This window comes from Solanum pennellii, chromosome 1, assembly GCF_001406875.1.
Source record: "Solanum pennellii chromosome 1, SPENNV200".
NCBI lineage: Eukaryota > Viridiplantae > Streptophyta > Magnoliopsida > Solanales > Solanaceae > Solanum > Solanum pennellii.
This window is the reverse complement of record NC_028637.1, coordinates 101,088,032-101,097,355: the sequence shown is the minus strand read 5'-3', so window position 1 is coordinate 101,097,355 and position 9,324 is coordinate 101,088,032. Positions and strand designations below refer to the sequence as shown.

Sequence of the window (9,324 nt, the reverse complement as noted above, 5' to 3'; positions counted from 1 at the left end):
ATTTATCTTTTTTTATGTGACGGAAAATCTTGGGGTTTTATTTTTTAAAAAAAGAAATAATTCTCTATTTGTTAAATACCCTTTGAAGACATTTTTTGGTTTATACGTAAATACCTTCTGCTTCATATATATATATATATATATATATATATCGATTATAAATTTTTGACAAAAGTGATTCTCAAATTAGTTCATTATTATTAGGTTACATTCTTGAATATTAATTACTAGATCACACTCTTGAATATTTAAAGCAAAGTATATAATACTTCAAAGTTTTTCACAAATATACTCTGAAAAAATCTATCATATCAATTTTTTTTCTAAACAAAANATATATATATATCGATTATAAATTTTTGACAAAAGTGATTCTCAAATTAGTTCATTATTATTAGGTTACATTCTTGAATATTAATTACTAGATCACACTCTTGAATATTTAAAGCAAAGTATATAATATTTCAAAGTTTTTCACAAATATACTCTGAAAAAATCTATCATATCAATTTTTTTTCTAAACAAAAAATATAAAAAATTGATCGAGTATGTCTGTCTATGGATATTTATACTATATAAGATTGTATCAATTTAATTTGAAAACATCTTAGGTTGAGGCAACATTATTCTACAATTGAGATATTACTTTTTGGAAAATATAATAAATACAAGTGAGCATATTAATCAGTAGTAGTAGTATTATATTGTACACTTCTGTTTAGAATTTTCAATTATAAAAATAAATTTAAACGGCAATATTAGAGTGACCGATATGTTTTAGAAAGTCATGGTAATGTTTTTGGAAATTCATGTCTTTTTTTTTTTTTTGTCGGAAGACATTTTATAGCAGACAATCTTATGTTTCGTCTTAAAAAGATTTTGCATCTTCTTTTTTTTTTCTAAAAAAAACAATACTTCTAAGCAATAAAAGTTTAAAACACGATAACTAAAGGGAAGTATAGTACAAAGTTTACGAGATAGAAACAAAATAACAAAACAATGTGATAATTAAAACACAATAAATAACAGATGGTGATATATACAACGGAGCACAACAAGAAGCCTATGCCTCAAAAAGCAAATCAACTAACCTACAAATGCTGCTGCTAGTTTTCAAAGACTAGAAGCTATATACATCTCCAAAACATCAATTCAAGTAATTGCATGAAGAGAAACTTAGATCCAAACAAATAGCACACATCTGAATGGAACATGCCAGGATAGATACATGTCTTTTAAGGTTCATTGATGACTTCTAAATGGAAGCAAATAACATCTTCTACTCTGTAAACTTTTTTTTTAATGAAACAGGTAAAAGAACTTCTAGTATCCTGTTTTCTTTTTGGCTGCAAAGATTAATCTTGATGCCATGTGTCTCTCACTTTTCATCTGTTCCCCTCATTCATCTCCTATCCTGTTTTCTTTTTGGCTTAAACATTTCTTCATCCAAGGGAATTCATACATGTCATATACACCAAAATAGAATAAATCATATCCAATCAAAGAGACGATCAAGAGTGTAAATTCTTGTCACTACATTGTAAGAAATCTACCAATTCATTTTCACGGCGTTAGACCACAAAAATAGCACTTGCATCATGTCCATCCCCAGCTTTATAGGACATAAAGCATGAGTGTGTCCATTGATGGTTTAAAGAAACTTTCTTGAAAACTGACATTCCAATGAGAAGTTCCGAAGCTTAAAGAACTGTAAGTCTTTGTGATAATCAAGAATAACAAACCTGTTGAAACTAGGTGACTATCATTCTTGCACTTCCTTTTTTTCTACTTGACTGTCCCTATCATTAGAGTGCAAGTTACCACGTGAGATGTCCCCTTAATCATCTCATAAACAGCAACTAGTCATCAGATATGAAAACTAAGGCATGGAGCAGTTAGATATCAGAAACACGCAGAATCTTAAGTGACTATTTTAGATAAGGTCTAATCGAAAGTGACTATTTACTACAGCATATTTGCTCCATTTGTGTACTCTTTGTGGACTTACTCTGCCGTGCAGCTAGGCTGTTATTTAACTTCTAATGGTACCCCAAGACAAGGAAAGAAGAACAAAGGCAACACACAAGCAGTAAAAAAGATTGAAAAGACAATTCACCTCAATCTTATATTGACATCATAAGAGAAGTACAGACCAGGAGTTCTCTTTACGACATTAAACAGTGCCGCAAACTAAGCTTCCATGTTTTCTGCCAAAAGACAAAGCAATATCATAGGAACAGAAATAGAAGATACCAGCATGAGATTAAAAATAAATAGGGTCGGAAATTAACTAGGAAATCGGAAACCTACCTTTTCAGCAGTAGAGTTCTTGAGAGACTGATAGCAAGGATAAAGTTTCATCGATGAAACTTTCAAGATAGGGTGCCAAAGTAAGATCCAACACATTCACGGATCATTATGACCAGTACATATGAACTTGAATGCAAGATCAGCACACACAAGATCAGAGCAACCTTAATTGATACCTAAAAAATGCATAATTCATATTTCTCTTCCAACTTCTTTCTACCATGCTATGTCTTTTCAATCTTCCTTTGAGATAAGGATATGTTTTCCAATGTCATGACAAAATTTGTTTTTCATAGTCCTGGTTTTGCTCAATACCTAAGATGTAAGATACCTGTCAAATGCATAATTGGGCAAGACCAAGACATTGGTATATACTTTGTATATGTGTATTGTTATGCGGAATTCGAGATAATACGAGAAAATATAAACGCAAAAAACAAGACAACAGATTTACGTGGTTCACCAATAAATTGGCTACGTCCACGGGGAAGAGAGGGAGCAGTTTTATTATGGAGAGGCAAAAACAGAATTACAGAATAGGGTTTGCCATAGCGTCTATATATAGTGCTAAGCTACGCCCTAACAGGCTTGGGCCCAACATACAGAATTGACAGATAATTAAGGGCCCAATACAACAACATTGTATACCGTCGGGCCGGGGCGTCTCCGCCCCCCAGGCCAGGGGCGCGTCGCCCCCCTGGACCCCCCGACTCGCTAACCGGACAGCGAGACCCCCGTCCTTTCTGTTGTAACGGGTCCGATTCAAGGCATTCAACATGTATGATAATTTTACGGAAAAAAAAATCTTCAAGAGAATGAGCAACAAAGGGTACATTCTTGACATATATAACGGACATTTTTTTCGATAATGTAAAGATTTATTGATGTATGTCAGAGAGCTGCCCTGCTATTGAAATATAAAAAACAAAATCCTGATATTGTAGCTCTTCCTAAGTTCTTACCAGCCAAAAGCTTTAGTATGCCTATAACACCAAATATTTTCTGAATTTTGGGAACACGAACTGAACTGCATTTTAGAACCTCACCTAACATAGCGAACAAGTACATATCATTAGCTTTATAAATAATTTATGTCCGGAAGAAACTTATAAAGAGTAAAAGAAGCAACCTATTAGTCTCACAGACACATCCAAGCAAACTGATCTCCAAGCACAAACCACAGGATCCATAAGTAGGCTCAACAACATACTGATCTGGAAATTCCCAAAGCCACATCCTGGTATATAATTTCTGTGAAGGGTCTCCCTTCTCCATCAGAAGTAAAATGCTACAGAGAAACACAAAGTTGATTACCAAATCATCGCCTTTGTGAATCAATTTAAGTGGGATATGAAAAATATAGAACATACCAACACAAGAATTGTAAACTATGATACTTGCAACACATGTATGCATTATGCAGCTAGGTTGATACGAGTAATATATATGGATGTGTCACATCAGTACACTCTGTGACATCCTTAGCAATTAGTAGTGCAATCAGAACAACTTGTGTTATGTAATTAACAGAACAAAATAATGCAGAAATTATGTGTGTTAGTTCAAAGTCCTTTCTTTCCTCGGAGAACATTAAAGTACTCCCCCTTTTCAGTTTATTTGTTTGACTTTTCCTTTTATTCCGTTCTAAAAAAAATGTTTTTTTTCCTTTTCTTGACTTAAAGAACACAAGATTCAAAATTCTTTACTTATTTTCTTGAACTCAATGTCAAATCAAAATCAAATAAATAAATTGAAGGGAGTATCTCCTAGTAGTCAACAAGAACCTAATCCAATAAAATGGCAGCATATTGCAAATGATAATACTAGGTTCAGTTAATACTTTGCAGATGGCTCACATACATGAAGCTTAGTACTATTTTAAAAATGCTTTCCAAAATTACAACTGGCGGATTAGTATGAAACCAAGTTGCAAGTGACAGCATATAATGCACGCTACCAACTTCATATGACATGCAAACCTGAGTAACAACTGATTACTGGTAAGAAAGCATCATTACCTGTTTAGTACTATCAACTAAATTGTTCAACTAGTATCGTGTTAGGGCATTACATCCATCAGTGAGAACCACCCGGGCTGTTCTGTGATCAAATCTGCATATCAAACAACAATGTAGATTTTATAGTGGCATTGATCGACGAAAGAAAAAGCTTGAGGTCATAATAGCAATTTGTTCACTATAACTTTATTAGTTGTATGTTATCTCCATCATGATCTCGAGATAAAGACATTTTAAGGGCCTGTTTGGCTGATGGAGTACTGACCTGAGACCAGAATGAGATCCAAGTGTTGCGTATTTCAAAAGTGATACGAGGATCAGAGAAGGCCTCCACCCACCGATGAATAAACTGTCCTTGCCAGTGAATGAAAAAAAAACAGAATGGAGGAGATGAGATTTAGGAATACTGAATGTAGATATGTCAATCATGTTAACCTGTCAGGTGTGAATTGTGGAGTAACCTTCTCCTGCTTGCTCAAAATTGTTCTATTTCTGAATGATACACTGTAAGAAATTTCAGCAGCACAAGTTAAAAAAAGTCTTGTGTTGGATTAAGGTCCACGTCAATATGCATTTTCTGGATATCTAGTTACACTGCTTTAGAAGTTATAGTCTTAATTCAGCCTCAAGCGTTATTACATAATAGGTAAAAAGGAACAAACCTTCTCTCATTTACCACAGCAGACTGTTGAAGGAATAGGATACATCTCAGCATGACGAACTTGATTATACCTTGAACGGAAGTAGCTGATCTTTAAATAACCATGCATTAACTATTATAAAGTATCACCATAATTAAAACATAAATAAACCAAGACATCAAATAAACTGAAGTCACAACACTACAGCCTACATATCAAACGAACTACTTCAATGTGCATGAACTCTTTCAAGCTAAGCAAAAAGCGCATTTTCTGCACTAACGTATCAGTATTATGCAGTATTAGCATAGGATGTTATATATACTGACATGTAAAGAACTTTTACAATATCAGTGCAGAATAACTGGCTATTTCTATATCTTTCTTAGTTAGTATATCACCTTCGCTATAAAAGTAATTTTATCTTATACATGGTAAAAATAAAGGAAACTTAATTAACGGTGTAAGAAATCTTAAAAGATTAAGATCAGATATCCATGGAAGGATATGTTCTGTAATGGAAGAAGAGAAAATGTACCTCCTCATCCCTGTGCATAAAATTGATAGAGCCATCATAGTGATTGCTGTGATGAGCACACTTTTGGAGCATTAGCAGGAAGTTGCAATAGTTTGTCCAAGTCGATACCTTTGGGTATCACAGTAGATGAAAATACGAGTTTGAAGCATCTTCTCATCTGAGTAATAAACCCCTGGAACCACAATAGAAGGGAAGAAAGCAAGCTGCTCATTCTCATTAAAGAAATTATCAGTGTTCTTATTCAGAACTAGTCTTCCCACGGGCTGCAAAGGCAAGATATCATCTGGCCAAGTTTTTGTCACATCAAGTGGATCAAAGTCAAATCTGTCTTCGCGATCCGGATCCATAGTCTGAATTAAGAGCTTCCATTCAGGATAATTTCCAGCTGCAGTAGAGTCATAGAGGTCCTAAGTAGCGTGGCTGTGATTTGCTCCTCCGACTCGGTCTGCCTCTTCTTCCAGCAAGGACATGACACCACATGTGGGCTTCCAGTGAACTTCACATAAGTTGATTTCCCAGCCCTGTTGATCAATGTAAATGTGTGGACACCAGACCCGTCCATATGCCTGTAATCTTGTGGAATAGCAATATCGTCAAAAGGGGAAAATGAACATGTATCGGCTTTCAGGATGATGAGAGAAAATCCAGGACCCCCAATTCTCCTGGATATGGGACTTTAGAGTCTGGATTCAGAGCATGGACCATGTCAGGGAACTTCATTCCATCACGGATGAAGAAGAAGGGGAAGTTGTTCCCTACCAGATCAAAGTTTCTCTGATGGTATATTGCAAATTGAGCAGAAATTAAGGATTAACTTCAAATGCAACTAACTAAATCACAAACACATGCATATTTATAAAGCAATGAGATCATTTCCCAACAAGTATACGAAAAGACAGGTGTGAATCATGAAAATTAGGCAGCACAAAATTCATTGAAAGTTACTGAATCTCACAGGGCCCGATAGTCTCTAATATGATGTTAAGCAATGCTTCATATTTCATAACCTACTAGAAAAGTTACCAAACGCATGGACCCATATTCAGGGTACTTAAAGATGGATCCCTATGGGATGCAGATACACTACAGAAAAAAATTATATGAACTTCATATCGTTTTTTTGAATTGCAACATAACATCGTCTATGAAGCAGTCCAGCCAAATGCAATTGAGGTACTTATTATTAAGCCGTGTGCTAATAAGGGAATCACTAAAACATGCATACTCCAGTCTGTATATGGAAATTGAAGTATGAAGGTACAGAACTAGTAGCTGTAACTCGTCAAATTGATGTTTGGCCTACCTCTCTGGTGTAGAACTTGACAGCAAAACACGAGGGTCCCTCAGAGTTTCAGGACTACCCCTCTCTTGAATAACAGTAAAGAATCTCACAATGAATAGAGTCTGGATGGCGGGAGCTCGAAGGAAATCAGCACAGGTAAGGTGAGCAATGTCATGAGTAACTTCAAAAAACCCTTTGGCACTAGCACCTTGGGCATGAACAACACATTCCATGACACATTCCTGGTCAAAGTTGGCAAGTTTCTCCACCAAATGGTAATCCTTAAGCAACACGGGACCTGGAAAGAAAATTATGAGCAGCCATAAACACAAATATGTAACAGAATCTATCATATGATAATATCACTCTACATATCAGGTTTGATATAGGAATGTAAAAGTAGGGTAATAACCTTTGATCTATAACCGGTTAAATTTCACCGGTAATATAAAAGTTCTTTACAAGGTAAGTGTGTATAATTTAAGTCAAACGTAAAATTAACAGTGGTCCTACAGTGTGCTAGTTATGTTAGCAACTTGAAGAATAACTTAACAATAGCATAATACCTATTTTCGAACTGATATTGAAATATCATCAAGATGCAAATCTTTATTTGTGTCAAATCACTTATATATTCAGAGGTAAGTTTTTTTACAGAGCTAATAAAGTAACAAGCATAATAGGTTCGTGACATAATCTTCATGCCAGTAGATAGATGGATAAGCATATATGATGTGAACAAACATTTCTACAGTGAAATAGGAGTCATCCACCCATTTTGTATAGAAAGAGTGGTATAAAAACCTCCAGGAAACACCAAAACAAATGGTGATTGCTTTAAAATCTGAGACCTGAAAAGGCTAGATTTGATGATAAAATCTGATAGTAGTAATAATTTTAGTGAAGAACTACGGATGAAAAGAAATTAGGTTACAGGGAACACATGTCATAGGCATAAATAAATGGAATCAACTTCTAATTAACCAACCATCGGCCAAACTTTGAGAAGGGAGTAACGACAGAACTCATAAGCCACATCTTCACAGGGATCACAGCCTATGAAAAACTTGAATGGGGCATTTTGTGAATGAGCATTTCCATTAGAATGCACATTTGTCGACATCATAATCAAGATTTCAACCTGCAAACCCAAGAAAATCAAAAAAACGAATTTTTCTTCATAGAAGTTGCAATCTTTCGAATGAACCAGAAAAATGTGAAAACTTGAAGCTTACCTAAAATGAGAGAGTAGATCTGAGTTTGGACAAAATAGAGAAATACAAGATTTTATTCAAGATTTGTAATTAAGAGATAAATGTGGAGAGGGACAGAATTTATAGGGGTGAATAATTGATACCAATCAAATGCATAATTGATGTTTCTCTTCCAACTTCTTTCTACCAGGTTATGTCTTTTCATTCTTCTTTGAGATAATGTTTTTCAATGACATGATAAGCTTTTTGCCTTAAATTTCATAGTCCTGCTTTTGCTAAATAACTGAGATGTAAGATACCCGTCAAATGCATAATTGAGCAAGACTGAGACATCGATACATACTTTGTATATGTGTAATTGTTTTATGGAACAAAATATTCTAGAGAATGAGCAAACAAGGGTACATTCTTGACATATATAATAGACAGTTCTCTAATAATGTCAAGATTTATCGACGTACGTCAGAGAGCTGACCTGCTATTGAAGTATAAAAAAAAATCATGATCTTTTAGTTCATCCTAAAAGTACTTACCAGCCAAAAGGTTTTAGTATAAAACCAAATATTTTCTGAAATTTGGGAACACGAAACGAACAGAACTCTTGGACCTCATCTAACAAAAAGAAAAAGTACCAGAAAGAAATATCATTAGCTTATTAAATAATTAAGTCCTGAAGAAATTCATAAAGAGTAAAAGAAGCAACCTAGTAGTTTCACAGACCCATCCATGCAAATTGATCTCCAAGCACGATCCACTGGATCCATCAGTAGGCTCAACACTATGTGGAAGTTCCAAAAGCCACATCCTTGTATATAATTTCTAAGAAGGATCTCCCTTCTCCATCATAATCTAAATGCTACCGACACTGAAACACAAAGTTGATAACCAAATCATCGCCTTTGCGAATCAATGTAAGTGGGATATACAAAATACAGAACATACCAACACAAGAATTGTAAACTCTGATACTTGCAACACATGTATGCATTATGCAGCTAGGTTTATACAAGTAATATATATGGATGTGTCAACATCAGTACACTCTGCGACATCCTTAGAAATTAGTAGTGCAAACAGATGTTATGTAATTAAGAACAAAATAATGCAGAAAGTATGTGTGTTAGTTCAAAGTCCTTTCTTTCCTCGGAAAACATTAAAGTACTTCCCTGTTACAATTTGTTTCAATTTGTTTGTATTATTTTCCCTTTTAGTCCTGTTTAGAAAGAAATTTGTTTTCCTTTTCTTGAAAGGAACACAAGACTCAAATTATTTCTTTATTTTCTTGAAGTCTGTGTCAAGTCAAAATCAAACAAACAAATTG

General features: G+C 34.5%; 1 pseudogene; it reads right to left on the bottom strand.

Annotated features, from left to right (window-relative positions):
* Positions 1–989: 989 nt before the first annotated feature.
* LOC107025666 lies at positions 990–8,807 on the bottom strand (annotated as a pseudogene).
* Between the last annotated feature and the right edge of the window lie 517 nt (positions 8,808–9,324).